Genomic DNA, 24,747 nt, shown 5'->3' on the forward strand with positions numbered 1-24,747 from the left:
AGTTTCAGAGTTCACCCGCATCACTTGGATAAGGGTAAAGAAGGGGTGCAGGAAGATACCCTCATCACCTCTATAATGAGGCCAAGCTCCTGGTCCCTGCCACTGGAGTAGGGAACTCAGGGGTGGAGTAAGAGAAGATGGGTGAGAAATGGGAGGGGCAGCACCAAGAAGAGCCAGAGATTTGGGCGCTCAAGGATGAGAGACCTTAGTGACTGGAGAGGGGCTCCCAACAGAGAGAGGAAAATTGGGGGGGGGGTTAGAGGAAAAATAAGGAGGGAGCCTGAGAGGCCAATGGGACATTCTCTTGGAGATGCCAGGCATTTGTAGACAGACTGGCAGAGAGAGACAGGGACAGACCCAGAGACTGTCAGACTGAGGAAGGGGCTTAGCAGAGTGCGGAGGGTCTGGACATGGAGAGCTGGAATAATCAGGGAGCCCATGGGAGCTGACAAGGGGAAGGAGGAGGGAGAGAGCAGCCGGGGCCCAAGGGACAGACGGATAGAGGGCCATTAGATGCACCATTTCCTCAGGGCCCCCTGGATACCTTTTGGTCCTCTCGAGGCCACACGGTGGGGGGGGGGGGGGGAGGAGGGGGAGCAAGAGAAATACAAAATGGCAGCGAAGTTTAGGCCAAAGCAGAGTCCGCCGCGCAGGCGCACATCAGTGCTACCCTCAGCCCCCACCACCTTTTTCTTTGTCTCGGTCGGTAAGTCTTTCTTTCTCCAGCCCTCGCCCCTTCTCTCCTTTCTCCCCCACCCTAGTGCTACGCAGGCGCAGAAGGAGGATGGCTGCAGATCTGCGGCAAACTGGGCAGTAGCGCAGTGGGGAAGTTTTTGCGCAGGCGTTCGCCGGTACTCAGCTCCCTCCTTTACCCCTCCACCTCCCCCCCCCCCCAGCCTTTGCTCAGGCGCTGTAGGAGCTTGGCTGCGGATCTATTGCGGCAGATTGAAGGTGGGGTCGGACAGCCGAAGTATCTGCGCAGACTCACACCAGCGCTCCCTCCCAATCCATTTCTACCAGGCTACACGCAGACGCAGAAGGAGAGCTACTGCGGCCGACTGAGGGCTAAGATGTAGCAGGGAAACTGATACGCAGGCGCAGTCCAGCAATCTCGCCCCTCTTCCTTCTCCCCAGGCCCTGCGCAAGCGCAGGAAGGGGCCTGTGTTGGCTTTGCTGTCAGAGATTGGGGCTGGCCTCAATTCTGCTGGTGGTCTGAGGCTGAGTGGTGAGGGTATTCATCCACCGGAGAGGGTGTGGGAGGCAGGGCCCCGGGTTCCTTGGTCTTGACTGGGAAAGGGTCTGCTAGGAGGCGAAGGGGGGAGGGGGGGGACGGAGTTCCCGTTAACCATTGCCGCCGCCACCGCTTCTGCGATCTTGGCGTTCGCGGCCCCCCTTCCCCCTTCCCCACCCCCTCCACCCCGTTGTCGCCGCCACCTCTGCCGGACCTTAGCGTTCGCCCCCATTCCCCCTCGGTGCTCGCCGCCTCTGCCGGGGCTTGGAGTTTGCGACCCCACCCCCTTCGGTGCTCGCCGCCTCCCTTGCGGCTTGGCGGTCGCTGTCCTCCCCCCACCCCTCGTTGCCGCCGCCGCCTCCTCTGTCGGGGTTTGGCGATAGCGGCTCCCTCCCTTCCCCCCGTTGCCTCCGCCTGCGCGCGGCTTGGCGTTCGGGGTCCCCAGTCGCGCCGCCGCTCGTGCCGGACTTTGCCGTTCTCGGACTCATCGCAGCTGCGCCTCCCTGAGCCGCCGCCGGGCTCTGAGGTAGGTCCGAACTTGGCCGTGTCGGACTAGAAAAGCAAGCGGGGGTGTGGGGTGCGAGTGAAGGGGAAAGAGATGGCTCGGAGAGTCTGAGCGGACTGAATAGGGCCGAATAGAGCGGCGCTTTGGGCAACCTCGGGGAGGAGAAGGGAAGAGTAGAAGTGACTCGGGGAAGGCTCCTGTGTCGGGGACGGAATGTCTAAGAGAAAAGAGGACGATTTACCCTCAACTTCAGATATGAAAAGGGCCAGGCCGGGGCCATCGTCGGGGCCAGCGCCGGGGCCATCGTCGGGGCCAGCGCCGGGGCCATCGTCGGGGCCAGCGCCGGGGCCATCGTCGGGGCCAGCGCCGGGGCCAGCGTCAGTGGGAGAGGGGAGCTCAGGAGAGCAGCCACAGAGGCCTCCCCCCCAGAATCCGTCCCTTGGAAGTTCTACTTCTCATTCGGTCTCTGGGGAATTTGGGGTCATTGAAAGTATTCAGCTTGAAAACTTTATGGGCTATACCATGCTTGGACCTGTGAAATTTGGACCTAATGTCAATTTTATGGTGGGAAACAGTGGCAAGAATGCATTGTTGACTGCTCTTGTGGTTGGTCTTGGTGGAAAATCGTTAGGATCGTCTTTGAAAGAGTTTATAAAAGAGGGAGAGGAGTCAGCCAGCATATCGATCAAGTTAAGGAACAGAGGGGACTATGCTTTTAAATCTGATCTTTATGGGGACTCAATAACTGTGCACCAGCACATCAGTGAGGATGGCAGTGCGAGTTATGAGCTAAAAAGCCATACAGGAAGCGTGGTTTCTTCTAAGAAAGAGGATCTTGTTGCCATTCTTGAACGTTTTAAGATACAGGTAGATAATCCGGTGTCTGTTTTGCGGGAAGAGTTGAGCAGGCGGTTAATGGATACCAGAAATGATGGTGACAGATATAAATTGTTTATGAAAGCGACTGAGCTTGAACAGATGAGGGATGACTACTCTCAAATTATGGAGAGAAAAGCCCGAAACCAGCACCAGATACAACAAGGGGAAGAGCAGCTCGAGGAGCTCAAACGGCAGGGCATAGAAATAGAAGAGCATTTTCAGAATATGGTTACCTTGAGGAAAAAATTGGAGGACTTGAAAAACGAAATGGCTTGGGCCCTAGTGAATAAAACTGAAAGAGAAATTGATAACATAATTGGTAATATAAATATTGGAGATCAGCGTACTATCATACTCAATCAGGAATTGGAGGCTTCAAAGATCAAATTTAGTGAAGCAGAAAAGAAGTACAGAATCATTTATGAGAACATGCAGAAGTTAAATGAAGAAGCTGCTGAATTAGAGCCCCAATGCATTCACGCAAGTGAGGATGCCATGAGAACAGACAGGGCCTATTGCCAAGCAGAGGCTTTCTATAATTATTCGGAAAATGAATTTAACAAACTAGACAAAATTTCAGAGCAGCTTCATAATCAAATTGATGAAATGAAAAAGAGCCTAGAACTAGCAGAGTTGGAAAAACAGAACAAAATTTCCATGTTGAAGGAAAAGATTAGGAATTTTAAGGATCAGGAAGATACACTTGTTGAAGAAATAAAACATCTTCATCAAGCTATAGAAAAAAATGACAAAGAGCATTCTCAAATCAGAGAACAAGAATCCTATATGCAACAAATACTGAATGATGAACAAAGACAGCTAGACCAGCTGAAAGACTGTAAATCTGAACCACTAAAACGATTTGGACCCCAGATTCCAGCCCTTCTTGAGGCTATAGAAGATGCCCATAGACAAGGGCTTTTTACTTACAAACCAATAGGCCCCCTGGGAGCCTGTATCCGTGTTCGGGACCCTGAATTTGCTTTGGCTATTGAGTCCTGCTTAAAGGGCCTTCTTCTTGCCTTTTTTTGTGACAACCACAATGATGAGCAAATCCTGCAGGGGCTGATGAAAAAGTTTTATCCATCAGGCGCTTCACGACCACAGATAATCATTTCAGCATTTAATTGCGAAGTTTACGATGTAACAAATAGAATGGCTTATCACCCAGAATTTCCAACAGTTCTCGCGGCTTTAGAAATAGACAATGCAGTGGTGGTAAATACTTTGATTGACATGAGGGGCGTAGAGTCAGTACTGCTTATTAAAAGCAAGTCTTTGGCTTGCACTGTGATGCAGGCTCAGAGGCCCCCCAAGAACTGCATCAAAGTTTTAACTGCCGATGGTGACCATGTATTTGCACGACATTATTATTCATGTGAAGAATTGAGACCAGTTTACTTGGGTGATATAGACATGGAAATAAATAATTTGGAGAAAGAGGTGGAAAATAAAATAGAACAGTTGTCAGCGTTTCAGGAACATGTGTGTTCACTTGAAAAGGATGTCAGAAAGAATAGAGAAACTATTGATAGTCATTATCAAGATTTAAAAGAGATAAAGATTAAAGTAATAAGTTTCACTTCAGAAATAAAAGATCTTGAGGATGAAGAACAAAACCAGTCAATAGATATCTCAATTTTGGAAGAAGAAGCTCAAGAAATTAAAGAAGAGATGAAAGAGGTTGAAGAAAAGATGAAAATTCGAAGGGCAGAGATGGAGAAATTAAGGCAACCAAAAATAGATGCTGAACAGAGACATGAAGAGCTTAAGTTGAAATATCAACACATGTCGGAATTAGTAGAATCCATTAGAGGAGAACACAACCGGGCTGCTTTAGAAGTGGACGCCCAACACCAATCCATGATGCATTATGAAAGTAGGCTCAAACAGCACCTAGATTCTCTCCAAATGAAAAAAGAAGAGCTGGCCATGAAAGAAAGAGACCTTGAGAGGGAGACTGCTCAAGCCAAATATATCTGCCCGGAGCGTAAAGAAGTTACACACACTGCTTCTGTTCTTGACAGAGAAATCAATCTCTTAAGACAGAGGATTCAATCTGAAAACTACACTCACAGGACCCGAGAAGATATAATGAGACAGTACCAAGAAGCAAAAGAAAGATATTTGGACCTAGATAATAAAGTGAAGAATTTGAAAAAGCTGATTAAAACAATGGAGGACATATCAAAACAGAGATATGAAGCATATCAGAAACGCAGAAGGAATCTTTCTATACAAGGTAAATTGTACTTTGACAGCTTACTCTCTCAGTGGTCCTTCCATGGGGACATTCGCTTTGATCACATCAATGAGACTCTTTCTGTTATGTTCAATCGTGGAGATTCTTCCTTCAGTGACTTGCGAACCTCAGCAGGAGAACGACATTACTTTTCAAACTTCTTGCTCATTATTACTCTGTGGTCCATCACAGAATCTCCCTTCAGATGCCTGGACACATTTGATATCTGCTTGGACAGTGACCATAGAAAAATTGCCATGGACATGATCCTCAGGATTGCTCATTCCCAGGAACACCTGCAGTTCATCCTGATCACTCCACAATATGTGAACTCTCTTCTCCCGAATTCGCTAATTCAAATACTCCAAATTCCAGACCCTGAAAGAGATGGGGCAACCCAATCTTCCAAAGCAGTCGGTGCAGAAGAAGAAGATTGAATTTTTAATTTAATGTGATTGTGCTGTCTGCTCATTGTGGTGTTTTATATTTTTTTTTTCTCAAAGTGTCTGCAGTGTAGTGTGAAAAATCTCCCTACTTTGAAGAAATAATGTTTAATAATTATAAGTATTTTAGAGAGGCAGTCAAGATGATGGAGTAACAAGAAATACAGCATAACTCCTCCACCAGGACTCCTCCACAAAGATCTAGAAAATACACCAAACCAAATTCTGACCAGGAAATCTAAGAAAAAGTCACCAGCACTGGGCAGCTGAAGAAGAAAGAGATCTATGGACATGGGGGATGGGGACTTTCCAGGAGCATTTACAGCACCCAGGGACTGAAAGAAACTTGAGACTGGGCACCTGGGCAGGAAGCACCAGGTGAAATGAGAATAAGTTTGTTGCCCGTGACATAACTGACTCCATTTTTTATTAATATACTGTTTTGTGTTGAAGTGGTTCGGTGTTTGTTTTTCATAACTTGTTTTTTCAATATTAAATAAGTTTATGTGTAGTATAGGTTGTTAAACAATGTTTGTGTTTATAAACAACTGATAAAACATATGGGATGCCCATATATGACAACCCACCAATGGGGAAATTTTATAAGCAACCTCACCATTAACTTATGTCATAAGGTATCAATGAAATCAATTGATAAACAAATTACTTCACCAGCCACCAAACTTGGATCAAACCAGCTTAAAGTCCGTATTTAGACCAATGAGAACCCACTGGAGGCCCCAAGTCTTCAGCCTGCTCTAGGGTTGAGACTGAGCCTGGCTCCTGAGAGCCAACTTGAGACTCAGACACCCACATCTTGTTTGCTTGAAAACATTGCAAATTGACTGACAGGGATTTGCAGACTTGCCAGCCAACCACCACATCCGGAGACAGACAACTTCCAGCTGGGCTGTGAGAAGGAACTTTTTCATTGAATACCAGTTCGAGACATACTAAGTGGCAAGCCCTAAGAAATCAAGTAAGTGGTTTGTTTATACTGGAGTTAATGGGAGTTTTTGTTTTTTGCCTAGAAAGTAATATAAGCCAGGTGTTATATTATGGCCCCATGGACCCCATATGGCCTTCCTTTCTACTCTTCCCTGGTCCCCCTCCTCTCCATTGTTTTCTATTAAATCCTTAGGGATGATTTGAACTTCAGAGGGAATATCTTTCTCAGCCAGAGGACTAGATTTTGTTCTCAGTACATGAAAGATGAAAAGGCACTTAAGATTAAAGTCAAAAGATACAAAGGCTACTGATTAGAAAGCAGTTATTAGAAAAGCAGAGAGCAAATTGAATAGCAGGTCAAGGAAAATTCATCCTGAATTGATGGATAGCTTTAAAATTATTGTTCTACTCCCCACTGATTTGAAAAAGAAGCAACAAATTCTCACAGAAAGAGCTAGAATGTGATGGGGTCAACCCCCCCCCCCCTCAGATCAGCAGCTAGTTCTAGTAGAGACCACTGGGGTGGGGAAATAGAATACAATCTGGGTCACAGATGGGCATATGAAATGGTTTCAGATCTCTTGAAGAGAAATTACATACATAAATCTGCTAAGTTTTTTTTCTTTTTTTTTCTTTTTAACAGATGTGTATGTGCTGTGATTTCATCATTGGTGCCTTCGTGACTCTACTGCTGCTCATCCTTGCATATCTCATCACATACCCTATCCTGTGTATCACCTCAGAGAACCTTCTTGCAGCCCTTTGCTACTAAGAATGACTACCCTCTGGTTGGTTGTTCAGTATCCAGCTGTTACTGTAAATCACAGATATGAAAGCAGGATACAAAAATCCAAACATTGCCAATATGAGAGTGGGAACTGCTACCTACTTAGACACCCCATTGGAAGTAAAGGGGTTACAACCTTTTGATTTGCCAGAGACACAAGAAAACCTCACCCTGATTGCTTACACATGACTGAGAGGTTGTAAAGGCAATCATAGACTTTAGCCATGCCTAGCCTGGAAAACAAATGATGATGGACATGATAGTGATCACCAGACAGAAAATCACAAGGCATTGGCTTGAAATGAGAAGAAATTAAGAGGCCTTGTAACATGTTCTCATATAGCAATTCCTGATTTGATCTTCAGAGGATTTGCCATGAGAAAACATATGACAAATGGAAAGACCTATTGTCACTGTATTAAGAACATATTTTAAAATGTGTTAATGCTAAATGTAATATTGATGCTTGTGTGTCCCATATGTTCTAACTTTAAGCGATGTAAACATTGAGTGTTTGGAATTGCTATTTGTTTTATATAAGTAGTAATTACAATATTATTTCTAGGCCACCCTAGATGGCTGCTGGGATAGCCAGCAGCCAGAGGGTGGAATGTAGTGAGAATACTTGTTATCTTGATATAATTAACTCCATTTTTTATCAGGCCACCATTTTGTGAAGATGTATTCTTGTGTTTGTTTTTTTGTAGCTTCTCTTTCAATATTAAGATAAACATATTGTGGTACAAGTTGGTAACAACATGTGTGTGTTCATAAACAACTGATAAATATATGTGACCCCCATTTAGGACAGAACATCAATGGAAATATTTGGTAAACAACCTCACCATTAACTTGTGTCATCTGATATCAATCTGTGGAAAAGGGAAGAGTTCCTGACCAGACCAGAGATAGAGTAGATCATGGGAGGAAAAGTGCATAGTTAAATGCATTTACATTAAGTTAAAAACGGATGTAGCCAAAAATGTAAGGAAACTGAGAAAATATTTTACAGCAAATTCCTCTGATAAAGTTTTCGTTTCTTAAATATATAAGAAATGGAGTTAAATCTGTAAAAAATAAAAGCCGTTCCCCAATTGATAAATTGCCAAAGGTTATGAACAAGGAGTTTTTAGGGAAAAAAAATCAGTGCTGTCAATAATTGTGAAAAAATGCACTACATCCTTAATAATGAGACAAATGCAAATTAAAACAAATCTGAGGCACTCTCATGCCCATCAGATTGACTAGCAAAACAGAAAGTGGAAATGACATGCTAAAGGGGAATGTGAGAAAATAAGGACACTAATGCACTGTTGATAGTTATAAGTGGTCCAGCCATTCTATAGAATGTTTTGGAATTGTGCCCAAAGGGCTATAAAATTATGCATACCCTTTGATCTAGCAATGTCATTACTAGGTCTATATCCCAAGAGATCAAAGAAAAAGTCAAAAGACCAATATCTATGTGCCAAAATAGAGCAGTTGTAGTGGCAAAAAAAAAGATTGAAATTTCAGGGTGTCCATTAATTGGGGAATGGCAGAACAAATTGTGGTATATGATTGTGATGAAATGTTATTGTATTGTAAAGGAATGATGAAGGGGATTGTTTCAGAAAAAAAATTATGTCCTGATGCAAAGCAAAGTGACGTTGGAGGAGAACATTGTACACAATAACATTGTAATGATAACCAAATGTGAAAGACTTAGCTACTCTCATCAAGACAGTGACCCAAGACAATTCCAAAGGACTTGCGAAGAAAAATGAAATCCACTTCCAGAGAACTGATAAACTGAGTGCAGATTGAAACATATTTTTTCACTATTTTTTTCTCTTTTCTTCAACATGACTAATGTGGAGCTATGTTTTTTGCATGACTTCATATGTATAATGAGGCAACTCGGGTGGGGGAGGGGGTGGAGGGAGAAAGAGTTGGGGACTGAAGAAAAAAAACTTTAGGAAACAGTTAAATACTAATGTTTGCATGCTGTTAGTGAATAAAGTTTAATTGTTAGCATCAAAAAATGTAAGTCTAATTTATGTTTGTCACACTGGTTAGCATATGTAATGGTAAATTAGTTGTACGCTTGCACTGTGCATTACACGGGGGCAGAAAAAGATCCCAGGGGATTCCTGAACTGGTCCAAGGTGCAGGGATAGGTACCGTCCAGCAGCTCTGTCACTTACTGGCCTGTTCTAGGTCCAACAAGAGGGACATCTGTGCATCATGGTGGAAATGATTGGTCACTAGCAGGCTACTTAGCTTGAGCATGGAACAAGTTGAGGGACAAACAAAATGCTTTGGCTCCCATGCCGGAGCAGATCAGGGACTCGGTTCTAGTCTCCAGTCCAGGGTGGAAGCCTGCAGTAGAATAAGCAGAGTGGGAGTCCCAGACCAAAGAGGAGCTTATAGTTAAGTTGTAAACTTGCAGAGCCTCCTGTCCTAACAGCAACTAGCAGCAATCTCCTGAAACTCAACCAAGATAACCAGTCATTCCCAAGCTGGGTCAGGCATTTCCAGCACTCAGACCAGAAGGTAAATAAGTGAGCAGACTTTGCCCTGGATCACATCCTTTTAGAAGCTCTGAAAGCTTGCAGGTACCCTGGGGATCCAAAGGATGCCTATTGTTCCCTGAAGCCCTGCAAGCTTTTAATACTCCTTAAAAGATGCTGTTTAGTTAAGATGGAAGTGGCTATCTTTTCCTTTTTTACTTCAGCTGAAGCATAATAGAGTCCTCCATATCCTCATTTTAATTCTGCGCAGCTCACTATATCAGATGTATTCCCCATACACATCATATTATTACATTTTGGTTTCTAAGCCATTCTGCTGTCCTCTTCCTTTTTGAGAGGTGGGGGTGGGGTAGGTCATCCCATTCACACTCTCAGTTACGATTGCATTGAGCATCTGTCACAAATCTGCTCCTCTTCCCTCTTTCCTGCCTGGCTCCAGGAATTGAAGCAGTTTCCAGAAATGGCAGTAGTAATATAAACCATCCTGCAGCAGGGGCCACTTGGGGGGAAGTGTGGAGCAGGGGGGCGGGTTGGGTGGGATGCCAGGTTGGGGAGGGGCTGGAAAGCTGGTAGCCATCTCAGTGGTTAAGATCAAAAAGACCCTACCCTGTAGGAGCTCAAATTCAAAATAGAACAACCTCTAAACTTTTCACCTTGAGTACTTTTAATTCAGGAGCTACCAAAGCCTCTTCTTACTTCCTATTGCAGTCTCTTTTTTCTAAATAGTATTTCTCTTCTTTGGAAGTCCAAAGCCCCATAGATCAGCTCACTGAGTACACCTACCAGTAGTGCCCAGCTCTTTGTGGAAATAAAATAATCTTTCCCAAGAAATGAAAGTAGTTCCATGAGGCAGAAGGATAGAAAATGACTAATGAGTACCTGGTGACTTTGAAAAAGCTGTCAATGAATATAGGCACAGCTTCTACCAGGCTTAGGAATCTGAAAAAAAGGGAACATATGATACCTAGGGATATTTTTTGCAGGATCTACCCATAATCAATCCCTGGATATTTTATTCATTCACATGATTTTTTAAAAATTTATTTTTTATTGCTATTGGATTTTCCATCACATTCATTTCCAAATATATTCCTCCTACTTGCCCTATCCAATAAGCAATCCCTTGTAACAGAGAATTTGAAAAAGAGAGGAAAAAAGTACAATTCAGTTCAGTTTAAAACTATAAACTAATGTATTTATTGCATAATATGAGATATTAAGAGTTGAGTTTATTTTATCTTCATACTAGATCATAAGTGCAAAGTGGTTAAGGACTATATTTCACCCTGTTCCTAGGATGGTTCTATAAAAGGTAAGTGCTCAATCAATATTTATTGAGGCCCATCCTCAATTCTGCATTCTAAAAAGTAACTTGGAATTTTATAAAAATGACTACATTTCACAGCTGGACACAAAAACAGGTCCATATATAAGGTGTCTCAAATCTTAGTTCAGTTTCAAGCTCTTAAAGCTTGACTATTTATATATAGTTGACTATTTGTAGTGTATGAGAAAATATTTATTGCAATCCTTTCAAACAAAATAAGCCAGAAATAAAAGAAAGCCCTATGGATTTAACAATAGATGACTTCATTCATCCATTTTAAGGAATCTTATTAACAGTGTGTTCAAGACACAGTGCTGAGCACTTTACAATATTTCATTGCAGCCTGACAACAAATCTGTGAAGTAGGTGCTATTATAATTATCATTTTACATTTGAGACAACTGAGGATTGAGTGATTTGTCCTGCCTCTCATCTAGCTACTAACTATTTGAGACTGTATTTGAATTCAGGCCTTCCTGATGCCAGTCTTAGAGCTCCATCTCTCACAACACATTAAGGTAGCTGACTATAAGTTCAGAGAGATTTGGAAACACTTCTAGTATAGAATACAGTTTAAAAATAAGCACAATCAGCAACATGCTATGATATACAGGCTGATTACAACACCAAAAAGGAAAAGGAGAAAGTAGGCTCTAAATGTAGTAATAGCTAAGATTGGCCCTAGGGAGGAGTTGAAAAATGTACTTTCACTTCATTACAGAGGTAAGGGACTAAGAGTGTAGAACATGGTATTTACATTTACTGTCATAGACAACCAATGGATTGGTTTTGCTTTTTTTCCATCTCTTTTTTCGTCTTTGTACCAAAGCACAGATGTTGGATAGAAGGTGAGGAAGGAGTCTTTCATAATGAATGTGATATGAAAACAAATGAAATCCTCAAAAATGGCACTTGGAAAAATGAATGTTCGTTAAATGAAACTTTTTTTTTTTTCTACTGGAAATAGTTTGTCTCAGTTATAAGGCAGCCAGCACTGGACCCTGCATTCAAATTCACCCTCAGGCACTTATTAGCTGTGTGATCCTGGACAAGTAATTTAACCTCCTTATCTGTACAGTGAGAATAATAATTTTGAAGATAGCCATGAATTGATCCTCATACAGTATTGATGTTGAAGTGTATAATGATCTCCTGGTTCTGCTCATTTCACTCAGCATCAGTTCATGTCAGTCTCTCCAGGCCTCTCTGCATTTACCCTGCTGGCCATTTCTTACAGAACAATAATATTTAAGGATCATTTTTAAAAAGGCCTTCATTTTCACTTCTGTTTGGGATCTTCTGTGACTTCTGTGATTCTTCTGTGTAACTGGGGACAATCAGAAAGGGGCAGTGACCTTTTCCTTCAGCAAGACTACCTGTTTTTATTCCTGTTTCTCAGCCTTTCTCAGTGGTCCTCAAACTTTTGAAGTAGGGGGCCAATTCACTGTCCCTCAGACTGTGGGAGGGCCAGACTATAGTAAAAACAAAAGCTCACACTCTGTCTCCACCCCTCAGCCCATTTGCCATAACCAGGCGAGCTGCATAAATGTCCTCAGTGGCCGCATCTGACTTACCCGGAGGTAGTTTGAGAACCCCTACAAGGTTTTGCTGTGGAATACATCATCATTCAGACAGAGGGAAGCACTCTATGCAGATCATGCTGGACTGCTTCCTCCCATATTCTGATAAGAGGAGGACATGACACACTTAAGATGAGTGACCAGTACCCTGTTCTAAAGAGAAAATCTTCATTCCTCAGCATGGCCAGCTCAACTCCAGGCTTGTTCCCTCTCAATTGGGATGGTCCATGTGACCTCCTGGGTTCAGTCTTTTATACAGAACTTCAGCTTCAGCTATTGTGTCCAAATTTAACATTTGGGTTGCTAAGCATGATATAGAACAGGGGAAAATGTAAAGGCCTGAACTTGGGTTCTAAAAATTAACTGGACAAGTAAAGGGCAGGGAGCTGAGGATACCAGTTCATATGACAAACATTTTTTTTTTGGAGTTATCTAGGTCTGGCCTTTTTAAACTTTTTCTACTTGTGACCTCCTTTTTTGCCCCAGAAATTTTTACATACCCCCTAGTATATATGTATATAAATATGTATACAAATCAAACATTAACTAATAAACCAGAATTTTGGGATTTCCCCACATTCAGTTATGAGACCCCATATGATGACTCACAATTTAAGAAGCTGAAATCTAGGGTATGTGGTGGCCAGAAAAAGCTAATTTGGCCTAGCCTCTTCTAACAATAGAAATATAGTATCAAGAATATAGAAACTGCCCTCTACCCTCTACCAGTGAATGCAGAAATAGAGAGGAGAAAGAAAGGGGAGAGATAGAGACACAGAGACAGAGAGATAGCGAAAGAGACAAAGACAGACACAGACAAAGAGACAGAGAAACAGAAAGGAGAGGAGAGGGAGAGGGAGATAATTCTATATAAAATGATTAGGTGTTTTTTCTTTTTTCTCAACATTTAATATTATATTTGCCCCAGTTACATATAAAATAATTTTATGTTTCTTTTTAAAAAATTGAGTTCCAGATTCTCTCCTTTCCTCCCCACTCCTACCCCTGATTGTCTTTTTTTTTTCATTGTCTATTTCCTTTTTTAATCATTAATGACATACTCAAAGAGGTCAGGTTAGAGTGAGTTTTAATGTAAGCCACATTTTATTATTCTTTTTATTTTGATACTAATGTCACTTTTTTACTAATAAGTCACTGGTTTAACTCTCTAGCTTTTGAGACTGTTGATGAAGGAACAGTAATTGGTTAAAGGTGTTATGTTATATATGTGGCATCGTTTTTATGGACAAATTGATTTAGCCTTATGATCTTTGTTTTCATGTTTGTAGCAGAGAGACGATCTTAGTGATGTCCATAAGGCTCATCTTTGCAAGTTGGGGAAGAAGCACTCTCCTCCAAGGTGACAAAATCTGAAAAACTTGTCCAGAGTGGGAAAGGAAAGGGCAGCTGAACTGTGGTCAAGGGTTATTTGTTCTTCTTTTCCCACCCTGATTCCCAGAGCACCCCTCTGCAGACCAAGCAGGACCCTTTGTACAGCTGAATGTTCCCACCTCAGAGGTGTTAGTCATCTGCACCTTATTTCTCATAATTGAAAAACTCAGCTGCCACTTAGCTCACTTTCACCAAACAATCCTTGACCCCTGCCTCTCCAGAACTTACCTCCTTTGGTCATGGCTTTGCCATCACTACCCCATTGGGCAAGTCTAAGACACACCTTTTCCTTCACTAGACCGTGAATTCTCTGAGGACAGAAAACAGGGAGTGACCTTACCTAGACTAACCCCTCTAAACTCCAGGAAAAAATTCAAGTAGGGTTCTGAATGGTTCTTATTTCACAAATATTAGAAATCCATTCAACAAAAGCATGGCATTTGTTCAGGCTTACCCTGCCAAGGGTGCATGCTAAAATGGTCCAAAGTTGGGAGATGGAGACTCTATCTATTTTTCCTTTAACCCCACCATTTTAACTGAAGACCCAGAATCCTAGTCCCATCCTCACTCTATAGGGAACTTGCCCACCTGCTTCTGGGGAGCACATTCTCAGAGAACTTTCTCCTGAATCTGCCTCCTGAACCACAGGTGCCCACCCCCACCTTCCAGGACCAGAGGAGGAAGGACAGAGTATACAGAAGAACAAAATTCTTTAAGAACTAATAGGAAATGTTACCTTGGGCTTGATCCCGGGTTCTTTGGGCAGATATATTGTGGTTGCTTTCGGCCCTTCCTTCAACCGGAATTCTGAATACTCTAAAGGGTCCACAGTCTATTGGAACCTTTCTTTTAGATAGGCAACTCTAGGGGCTTTCAATTCAACAACAATAGATAAAGCACCTACTCTATACTAGGCATTGTCCTCAGGGTGAGAAAACCAAAACAGAAAGCAGTTTTTGTATTCTAGGAGTTCCAATTCCCCATAAAGCATTCATCCCTAGCCTTAATCCCCAAACTAGTGTTAGATAGGAGTGAAAATTCTCTTCCTACTTTTTAATGCAATCCCTCCTTCTTGAAGGGGATTCTCTGGTTTTGGGGTTCCTAGTCCCATGAACCATCAGCTCAAGGATTTTACAATCAAGAATCTCCAGCACTTTGTAGTTATAAAGTCATTTTTCACAAAAATTAAATGAGATGTCATGAGGCTGAGGGGTGAAAATGGGCTCCTGTGACCTGAGAATTGCAAAATGTGTGACTGGGCATACAGACATAGTACCTCTGGGGTGGTTAATTTGTGAGAAAGGAAAATACGAGACACAGGGATACTCTCAGTGGGATATACCTTGTCCTCAGATTTTTATACCTTTATTTTTAAAATGTTACATTGTTTGTCCTATTGGTTTTTTCATCACATTCATTTCTGAATATATTATTCCCACTTCCCCTACCCAACAAGTCATTCCTGGTAACAAGGATTTTCTGAAAGAAAAATAAACAACATAGATTAATTCATTTTTGTTCTAGGTTTATAACTCTCTAGTCTACTCTACTCATATGGGGGTATTTCATTTGTGATATTTCATTTCTCCTCCTACTAGATTTTGAGTGCTATGAAGTCTGAGACTGTCTTCTCTACACTTTATACTTCCCCCAAAGCTTGCAAATGGTAACAGGCTCAAATTTTACTGAGGTCCAGTAATTTTGAAAAGCAATGAAACCCAAATCTCTGGGGCATGCCTTTGGCCCAGTGATTAAATTGTTGGGCATATACCTTTAGTAGATCAGAAAGTGGCCTGCTTAGAGGATGTCCTAAAGAACTTAGTGCAATTACAAGTTATTGAAGCTTTAACAGTTTGATGTTGGCATATTTAATTGAATTGATGATGAAATAATTTAATTGATGTAATAAGAACTCTGTACCCTGATCTTTGTGGAGGGTGGGACACCTGGCCTGGGGAAATTACTAAAAATGATCCCCTCTTATCTGGTTCCCACAGGAATTTCCCACTTCGAAATTGATCTGGGCATCACTTTGGTCTGGGAAACAATCATCACCCTTTATTGATTTGGAAATTAGGCTCTAATCACTCCCTAGCCCCAAACCATAGAAGGCTAATAAAAAACAAGATTCTGTACCCAAACCATTGCTAATTCCTAATCAGAAAGCAGCCCACAGAGGAAATAGTTTCCCAGTGAATAACCCTCCCTCCCTCCCTTTTTTTTTTTTTTGCCAAAAAAATTGCTTGGAGATCAGGCCTTCGAATTTTTTTTTTCCTTTTTTTTTTTAAATTTTAATTTTATTTTATAATTATAACATTTTTTTGACAGTACATATGCATGGGTAGTTTTTTACAACATTATCCCTTGCACTTACTTCTATTCAGATTTTTTCCCTTCCTCCCCCAACCCCCTCCCCCAGATGGCAAGCGGTCTTATATATGTTAAATATATTACAGTATATTCTAGATATAATATATGTGTGTAGAACCGAATTTTTTGTTGCACAGGAAGAATTGGATTCAGAAGGTAAAAATAACAGTTTACATTCATTTCCCATTGTTCCTTTTCTGGATGTAGCTGGTTCTGTCCATCATTAATCAATTGGAATTGGATTAGCTCTTCTCTGTGTTGAAGATATCCACTTCCATCAGCATACATCCTCGTACAGTATCATTGTTGAAGTGTATAATGATCTTCTGGTTCTGTTCATTTCACTCAGCATCAGTTGATGTAAGTCTCTCCAAGCCTCTCTGTATTCCTCCTGTTGGTCATTTCTTACAGAGCAATCATATTCCATAACATTCATATCCATAACATTCTTCCTCTCTAGAGATGCCCGAAAAGATGGGGTGCTACAGAATCCGTAAAATCTAAGACTTGCTGCAAAAATTGGGACAATCTACCTCTGTCTCTATTCCTAGGGATTCTGCCTTAGACTGTCTCTTAAAAAACAGAGACAAATTTGGCCTAAAAGATTTCAAAACTAAAAAAATTAAATTAAAACAGCACTGCAGGATGCTGCTAAAATTTACTGGAGGGGAATCAAAATTAGATACTAATCTTTTAAATAACCCCCTCCTTTCCACTCCTCTAGGGACAAAAATCCCTCCTCTGTACCCCCATGCAGTCCTTATGATGGGGGTTGAGGTCCCTTTAAGATTCCTTCCTGATTCCCCAACCCTCATGACTGACCTTTGATTTACAAATCCTGGTCATTGGGCCTGTCCCAGCCCCCACCGGATCTGAGCCAATTTGGGACATCACCCATAAGCCCCTTTAGGTATAAAAGAGCCAAACTGGAGCTCTCTCTTTGCAGGAGCCCTCCCCCCAAACATGGTATCCTTCTGGCCATGTAAGGGTTCCTGCCCGCCCAGTGACCACCTCTGGCCCTGGCGTCTTTCTACCTTTGCCCTTACTTCTAAATTCCTACAATAAACCTTTTTTTTTTTAAATCAATCTAGGTTTTCGGGCCCGTAAATTCCTTTTACAAGGGACTCTGTGCCGTCACAGGACTATCCTTGCGCCAACCCAAAAGGGTTCCCCCTTTTCTAACTCTCATCACTTATCAGAAGGCTCATGAATCCCTTTCAGAACCACTTTCTTATCAAAAATAGGACCTTATGTCCAACAATGTTTCTTCAACTCTGTCCCCCTCACCTCCTGAAACAGATCCTGAGACTTCCCTGCCCCCACTCTTCAATCCCTCTGATATGAGGAGTGGGACTACTCTTCTTCCTCCTCAGGATCCCGATTCAGCCGTTCCTTCTAACCTCTGCCCCCTGAGAGAAACAGCAGACTCTCAGAGAGAGACATTCAGGGTACAGGTGCCTTTTTTCAATGTCAAATATCTCCCAGATTAAGAAAAAACTTGGCCATTACTCTGAGGATTCCACCAAATTTATAGATGGGTTGAAGGCCAATGCCCTCCAATTTGATCTTTCTTGGGGAAATGTTAATATCTGCCCCAGATTGGTTAATACAGAAAAAGCTGCAGAAGCCAGCTTTGGGCCCTCAAACTTCTCTGATTCAGCTGATAGAAAGATCTTTTGGAGTCTTTAATAATAGGGGCCAAACTGCAGCAGAGGAGAAAGACTGCAGAGTTAAAGTGAGAAATGGAGAACAGTCACACATTTGGCTGCTTCCATATCCAGAAACCATAGGAATTCATACTTCAGGTGTAATGGGCAGGGCCATTGGGCTTAAAACTGTAAATCCCCTGGCCCTTTCCCCAAGTGCAATCAGGGAGAATAGCAAGCTTAACCCTTTGAACTTCTGTGTGGGAGGCCCTTCCTCACCTCTGACATTCTTGCAGATCCAGAACAGCAGCGGGTCACTCAGTTTGCTATATAGCTCTGTGCAGTCCAGAAAACCCAGGCTCCAAGCTATGAACTTCCAACTACTCGTTCAGTCTGAAGATCATGGGACAACTGACTTGGACACTCAACATCCCCTGGATGTTGCTGCTGCCATCTTCAGATCTCGCACTTCCCCTCCTGGCCTGAACCCCCATTGAGCATAGGGACAGCTCTACGGCCCTTCTCAAGATTGAAGCAGCTCCAGAAGATGAGACCTCCATCCCTTTGCCCTAATAAATTTGTGGTGACTGCTTGAGAGGGAAATGGTGTAATAAGGACTCTGTCCCTTGATATTTGTGGGCCACCTGGCCTGGGGAAATTCCTAAAAATGATCCCCATCCTCTTATCTGGTTCCCATGGGGATTTTCCAGTTCCCAATTGATCCTGGAATCACTTTGGTCTGGAAAACAATCATCACCCTTTATTGATTTGGAAATTAGCCTCTAATTGCTCCCTAGCCCCAAACCTTAGAAGGCTAATAAAAAACAAGATTCTGTACCCAAACCTTTGCTAATTCCTACTCAGGAAGCAGCCCACTGAGAAAATAATTTCTCAGTGAATAACCCCCGCCTTTTTTTTTTAAACCTCACTTGGATAGGGATTAGGACTTTCGAATTCTTTTGCAAAAACCTGCAACACTTGCTTGGGGGCCCCATTGCTGTTAGGATGTCTCTCACCCCTCATTTCTCACCCCTCAACATAATGATATGTATTCCGAGTAATATTTTGGGTAGCAAAGAATTAGAAACAAAGAGTGTGTGGTTGATTGTGAAATGGATGAATTAATCCTGGACAGTAAAGGAAGGGATAAGTATTTATTACCTCTTTATTATTCTACAGGCACTTTGATAAAGGTTTTTCAAATATCATTTCATTGCAGTGTCAAAACAACTCTTGATGTAGATGCTATCATAATCTCCATTTTAGGGATGTGGAAACCAAAGGAGTCAAAGTTGAGCTTACGTGCACTGGATCTCATTCACCTAGGTAGTGTTTGAGGCCACATTTGATTTCAGCTTTTCCTGACTCTGGCTGTTAGCTGATACATACATACTGGGTGTGGAGTCAGGAAGACTCATCTGTGTGTTGACCATGTCCTTCTCTTGACTTTAGTTACCCTTTCTCAAAAATTAGGATGTTGCACCAGATGAGCTCTGACTTCCCTTGCAGTCTTTCATCCTATAAAACTCTCCATGTCCCTTCAAACTAAATTCCCATATTCCCCATCACCCAACCCCCCCATTGTAATTGAATAAGCCAGGGTACTCTAATGCTTTCCTTTGGGACAGCTCCCAACTAGAGGTCTGGGTCTTTCTGGACTCCCCCCCCCACTCAGGATAGAGTGTCCTCCACTCCACTCTCGACTGCCTGCACCTCAAAACACAAGGGATGAAAAGTAAAGGTCATATAAGAACCATTGGGGACCATTTCCCTCCATCTGAAGCAGCCTCGAGGTTGTGAGGCAGGTGACTTGTGACCCCCAGCACCCTGTTAGCCTCGGGTGGGTGCTGGTCTGGTCTCCTGGAACCTCTTTCCCCACCCAATTTTCACTCCTGGCAAGGCCCCCTGGGTGCTCCGGGAACAGGAGCTGAGCAGAGTGAATGGTCAGTGACATCAGTGCCCAGCTTTGTGATTAGAAGCTCCCCCAGCATAGTGACCCCCAACCTCCTCACAGTGATGGGCTCGGGCACCCCCCTCTATGTTTTCTCATCCCTTGGTTCCATATCCCCCCTCCCCACACCTATTCCTGCGCCCTGCTGGGCTCATTTGACCCTCCTCCTCCCCATCTTCCCAATGGAACCCCAGAATTCTCTCCTATTATTGGTAGCTTTATCTGATTATAACCATTCCTGGTACCCCCCAAGGCAGAGAGGAGAACCTGGAACTGGCCACGTGACCCCATCCTCAACGCATCTCTCTGTCCCCTTAGTCAAACCAGATTTACTCTTATGTTCACATCCCCAAGGCCTCATCCATTCTGTCCTTATATTTATATACTGGGGAAATATCTTCCCTTTCTGTTATTCATGTTAACAAGGACGTGTATGGTCTATTCACTGACAGGAGTTCATATATATTCTCTAGGTGGCTCAGTGGATAGTGTCTGTGCTGGAGTCAGGAAGACCTGAATTAAAATGCACTCAAATATTCCCCTAGGCTTTGTGACTGTGGGTTACTTACTTCCCCATTTGATGAATATTAATCAATTTTTGTTAATTTATAGATGAGCATTTATATATTCTTTCTCTAATCGTATGAGTCCTCATATATTTTCTCTGTATAGTCATACGTATGAATACTCATATATTATTCTTAATATCTGTACCTGTTTATTCTCTCTATATTTTATGCACTTATTTTTTAAGTAGTCACATGAGAGCATTCCTATATTCTCTCTTGACATGAGTATTCATATATTTTCTCTCTATTTTCATTCACGTGTCCTTATAAATTCTTTAAAATGTTATGCTTGAGTACTCACATATTCTCTGTACATACATTCATACATATGAGAACTTAAACATTCTGCCACAAGGTGAGCAGGAGTGGAGGTTTAAACAATGTGCAGGCAGAGATCCAGTTAAGCTAAGTCTTCCCAAGGGCATTGAAGGTTGGATCTTAAAGATGACAAAAAGAAGACAGAATGGTCAAGCTTTGACCTGAATTCTGGACACCCCAAAGGGTTCACTGTCCTTGGGAACATTTCTTTGAGATAGAAAGTTCTTAAGTTCTTGACTTTGATTTTTCAACTCAACAATGGATTAAGTACCTATTTGTGCCCTGGGGGGGGGGGGGGACACTAAACCATAGCAGTTTCTGTTCTCTAGGAATTCCAATCATTGCAAAAGCATTTACCCCTAGCCTTTGTTCCTAGGCTAGCCCAAAGTAGGAGCTAAATTCTTCCTGCTTCTTACTGCAGTCTCTCCTTCTTGAAGTAGAGTCTATGTTTTGGGAGTCCATAGTCTCATGGCCCATTAGTAAAAATTCTCCTATCAATAACCTCTAACACTTTATAGAAATAAAGTCATCTTTCCCAAGAAATAAACCAAGTGCTATGTGGCTGAGGTATGCACACGGGCTACTGTGACCCAGCGATTTTCTTTGAAGAATCTGTGACTGGTAAAGTAGACGTAGTACCACTGGGTAGGTTAATCTATGAGAAGGGAAGATATGGGAGCCAGGGATGTTCTCAGCAGGATCTAACTGGGATCAGTCCTCAGATCTTTTATTCATTTATATCTTTATTTTTAAAAACTTACATTATTTTTATGGTTCTTATTTTTCCCATCACATACATTTCAGAATCCATTGCTTCTAATTCCTTTGTAAAAGGGATTTTCCAAAACAACAACAACAAAAAAGATATAACACAGATCACCTCATTTCAGTTCCCAGAGCTCCTGCCATTTGTAGCTCTCTAATGTACTATGTGCTCATGTACATTATTCTGATGTACTCATTGGCTAATATGGGCTTATTTGAGCTCAGGGCTTTCCTTCTAATAGACCCTGGGTGCTATGAGGTCCAAGACTTTCTTCTGTACCCTTTATACTTGCCCCAGCATCTGGAATGACACTTCCAAATGGTGCAGGCTCAAGTCAATGTTTATAGAACTCTATCCACTCTGAAAAACATTGGGACCAAAATCTCTGGGGCATGTCCTTAACAGTGACCAGGATTTCAGCAAAATTTATTCGGGTCTCTTTCATCTTTCAGTATTTTGTCATCCTCTTTCATAAATGTAAATATATAAATATATACATCCTCACATATATCCCTATAGAGATAATACAGAACGGCTTATCTATGAGGAGATATGCCCCAGTCTTCCAACATGCTTTTACATGAAATTTTAAAATGAGTTTGGTATTCTAAACCTCTTTTGCCTTTGACTGCCAGATCCTTCCCCTTAGTCAAATAGTCAGATGTTTCTGTAGGTACTTTAGAGGTTCCTTTATGTTCCCTCATAGTTTTTTTCCAAAGCTTTTTTTTTTTTCTCAAAATATAAGCATTTCAACATTAACCCCTGAAAAACCTTGTGTTCCACATTTTTTTCTTCCTGCTTTCCCCCACTCTCTTAGATGCAAAGCAATCCAATATATGTTAAACATGTGCAATTCATCCATATATATTTCCACAATTATGCTGCACAAGAAAAATCAGATCAAAAAGGGGACAATGAGAAAGAAAACAAAAAGCAAACAACTGTGGTTTCCTCATTGAAAAAATGCTTTGTAGGGGCAGCTAGGAGGCGCAGTGGATAGAGCACCAGCCCTGAATTCAGGAGGACCCGAGTTCAAATCTGGTCTCAGGCACTTAACACCTCCTAGCCGTGTGACCCTGGGCAAGTCACTTAACCCCAGCCTCAGGAAAAATAAATAAACAAATAAAAAAAAGAGAAAAAATGCTTTGTATCAGTTAAATTCTATATCAAATGAGATTGTACTCAGGATGTGTGTTTACATATGTGTTGCCCATTCTTCAATGCCCATTTCCTTTTGAATCATTAGTAACAGACTAGAAATTGTTGGAGTTGAAATGGTTTTTATTATAGGCCACATTTCCTTCTGTCTTCCTTTATGGTTATATTAATGTTAGTCATTTAACTAATCAATCAATGGCTTAAGTGTCTAGCCACTGAGGCATCTGATGAAAGAATTGTGGTGACAAAGTTCTCCTATATTTGTGGCATCATTTTTACAGACAATTTGATTTGGCATATGGCCCCATTTTCCTCTTCTTCAGACAGTTTGCAGCAGGGAGATGATCTTTGTGACATACTTGAGGCTGATCTCCACAGGTGGGGGAGGAATCCTTCTCCTTCTGGGTGGCAGAATCCGACAGACCTGAGGGAGGGAGGTTGGAGGGGGAGAGGAGAAAGGAAAGGGCACATGAGTTCTGGTCAGGAGGGATTCCTGCTCCCTTCCCCCACCCTGACTCCTCTAGCCCACAATTCCATTTCTGTTCCGTCAACAATTTCCACCTTTTCCATCTTCAAAAACCCAAGTCTGATACATTCTACCTCCAACAAGCCATGTTCTGATCCCTGTCACAAAGACCTCCCTCCTCTGGTCAACTCTTTGCCACCTCTATCACTTTCACCTTGTAAATGACCACTCCTTATCCTCCAGGATTTCTCTGAGGGTGGGAACCGGGACCTTGCCTGAACTATCACCTCCAAGTCCCAGGAAAATGTTCAAGTAGAGTTCTGAGTGAAGCAGTTAGGGGATCATCTCCTTTATTTCACAAATGGAAAAACATTCAGGGAAGACATGGAATTAGCTCACTGGATTAGCTCCCTAGTAACTGTGGATCCAAAGTAGCCCAAAACCCAGGACAGAACTGCTCTGTCCTTTTAATCTGTGGGTCATAACTAATAATTCCCAGAGCCCCAATTCTATTGGGAACATGTCTATTTAAATCTCATTAAAGACGTCTTTGGGGGGGAGGGGAATGACTTCTATGGAAATCAAGGCCAAGATGGAAGCCAGCCAGTCTGAAAGACAAGAGACCAGGACTCCAGGGTTGGATCTGCCCCTTCCTGGCTGTGTGATTTTGACTATGTCCCCACCCTCTCTTGGCCTCAGTTTCCCTTTTTCTCACATGAGGACATTGGCGACATCTGAACCTTCCATCTTATCCAGATCTATAAAGCCCATTCAGATTCCCCCCCACACTTCCTCCTCAATGAACAATTAGCTCCATATGAGATGACCAGGGTGGTCTAATGCTTTCCCTTGGAGCAGCCCCTTACCAGGGAATTATGCTGTAGACCATCCAAAAACCTGGAATAAAGACCTTTGGTCTTTGGGGTCTTTCCTTCCAGGTCAGAGGAGCCCCACCTCCCAATCCCTCACCCAACCATCCACTCTCTGAGCCCAAGGGGCCGAACAGTGGAAGGTGTGGTAAAGACTAATTGAGGACTATTTTCCTACCCTTAGCGCAGGTCCCGAGTTCTCAGGTGCTGTATTTTGTGGCCGGCCCCCGATTGGGCGCTTGACCCTCCTGTGGGAGTGGGGCTGTTTCACTGGCATTTTGCCACTATGATATGTACTCCCAGCCCTCGGGGGTCCTCACCTAGCCACCGGCCCAGCAGAACGCCGTCTGAGTGAGACGATCCCTAAGTGAGAGCTGACGGCCAATGATATCAACGCCCACCTTTGTGAGGGAAGAATCCACCTCCAGCCAATCCTGTTCCTCCCTCCACTGACGAATCAACACTAGGTGAAAGGTCAGTTCCCTCTACCCCCTGCCCAAGAACTAGTGGCCGGAGCTGCCCGCAGGTTGACCATTCCCAAGTCATTCTATCATTCCCAGCACTAGTATAGGAAGGAGGGAAGACGGAACCGCAAGGGCCTTGATAGATGTCCAACTACCTTCAGCTACTTCCACTATTACACTAATAAAGACCACTTGGCTCTGTGTGTTCTAAATCATGAGTGCTCCGACACCTTCTCTGTATGTTTATAGAAATATAATATATGAGTATATTCCCTCACTATATTAATGTTTTTGAGTAATCATTTATTCTCTCTAATCGTTAT

General features: G+C 42.6%; 1 long non-coding RNA gene and 1 pseudogene across 1 annotated transcript; one reads left to right on the top strand and one right to left on the bottom strand.

Annotated features, from left to right (window-relative positions):
- Positions 1-1,822: 1,822 nt before the first annotated feature.
- Positions 1,823-9,059, top strand: LOC141548927 (structural maintenance of chromosomes protein 6 pseudogene; annotated as a pseudogene).
- A 13,671-nt stretch (positions 9,060-22,730) lies between these two features.
- On the bottom strand, positions 22,731-24,324 carry LOC141548532 (uncharacterized). Its single transcript, XR_012483991.1, has 2 exons — positions 24,139-24,324; positions 22,731-23,049 (listed from the first exon to the last, which is right to left on the bottom strand). It is a non-coding gene; the product is annotated as an uncharacterized LOC141548532 (long non-coding RNA).
- Positions 24,325-24,747: the final 423 nt, after the last annotated feature.

Source organism: Sminthopsis crassicaudata, chromosome X (assembly GCF_048593235.1).
Source record: "Sminthopsis crassicaudata isolate SCR6 chromosome X, ASM4859323v1, whole genome shotgun sequence".
Classification (NCBI taxonomy): domain Eukaryota; kingdom Metazoa; phylum Chordata; class Mammalia; order Dasyuromorphia; family Dasyuridae; genus Sminthopsis; species Sminthopsis crassicaudata.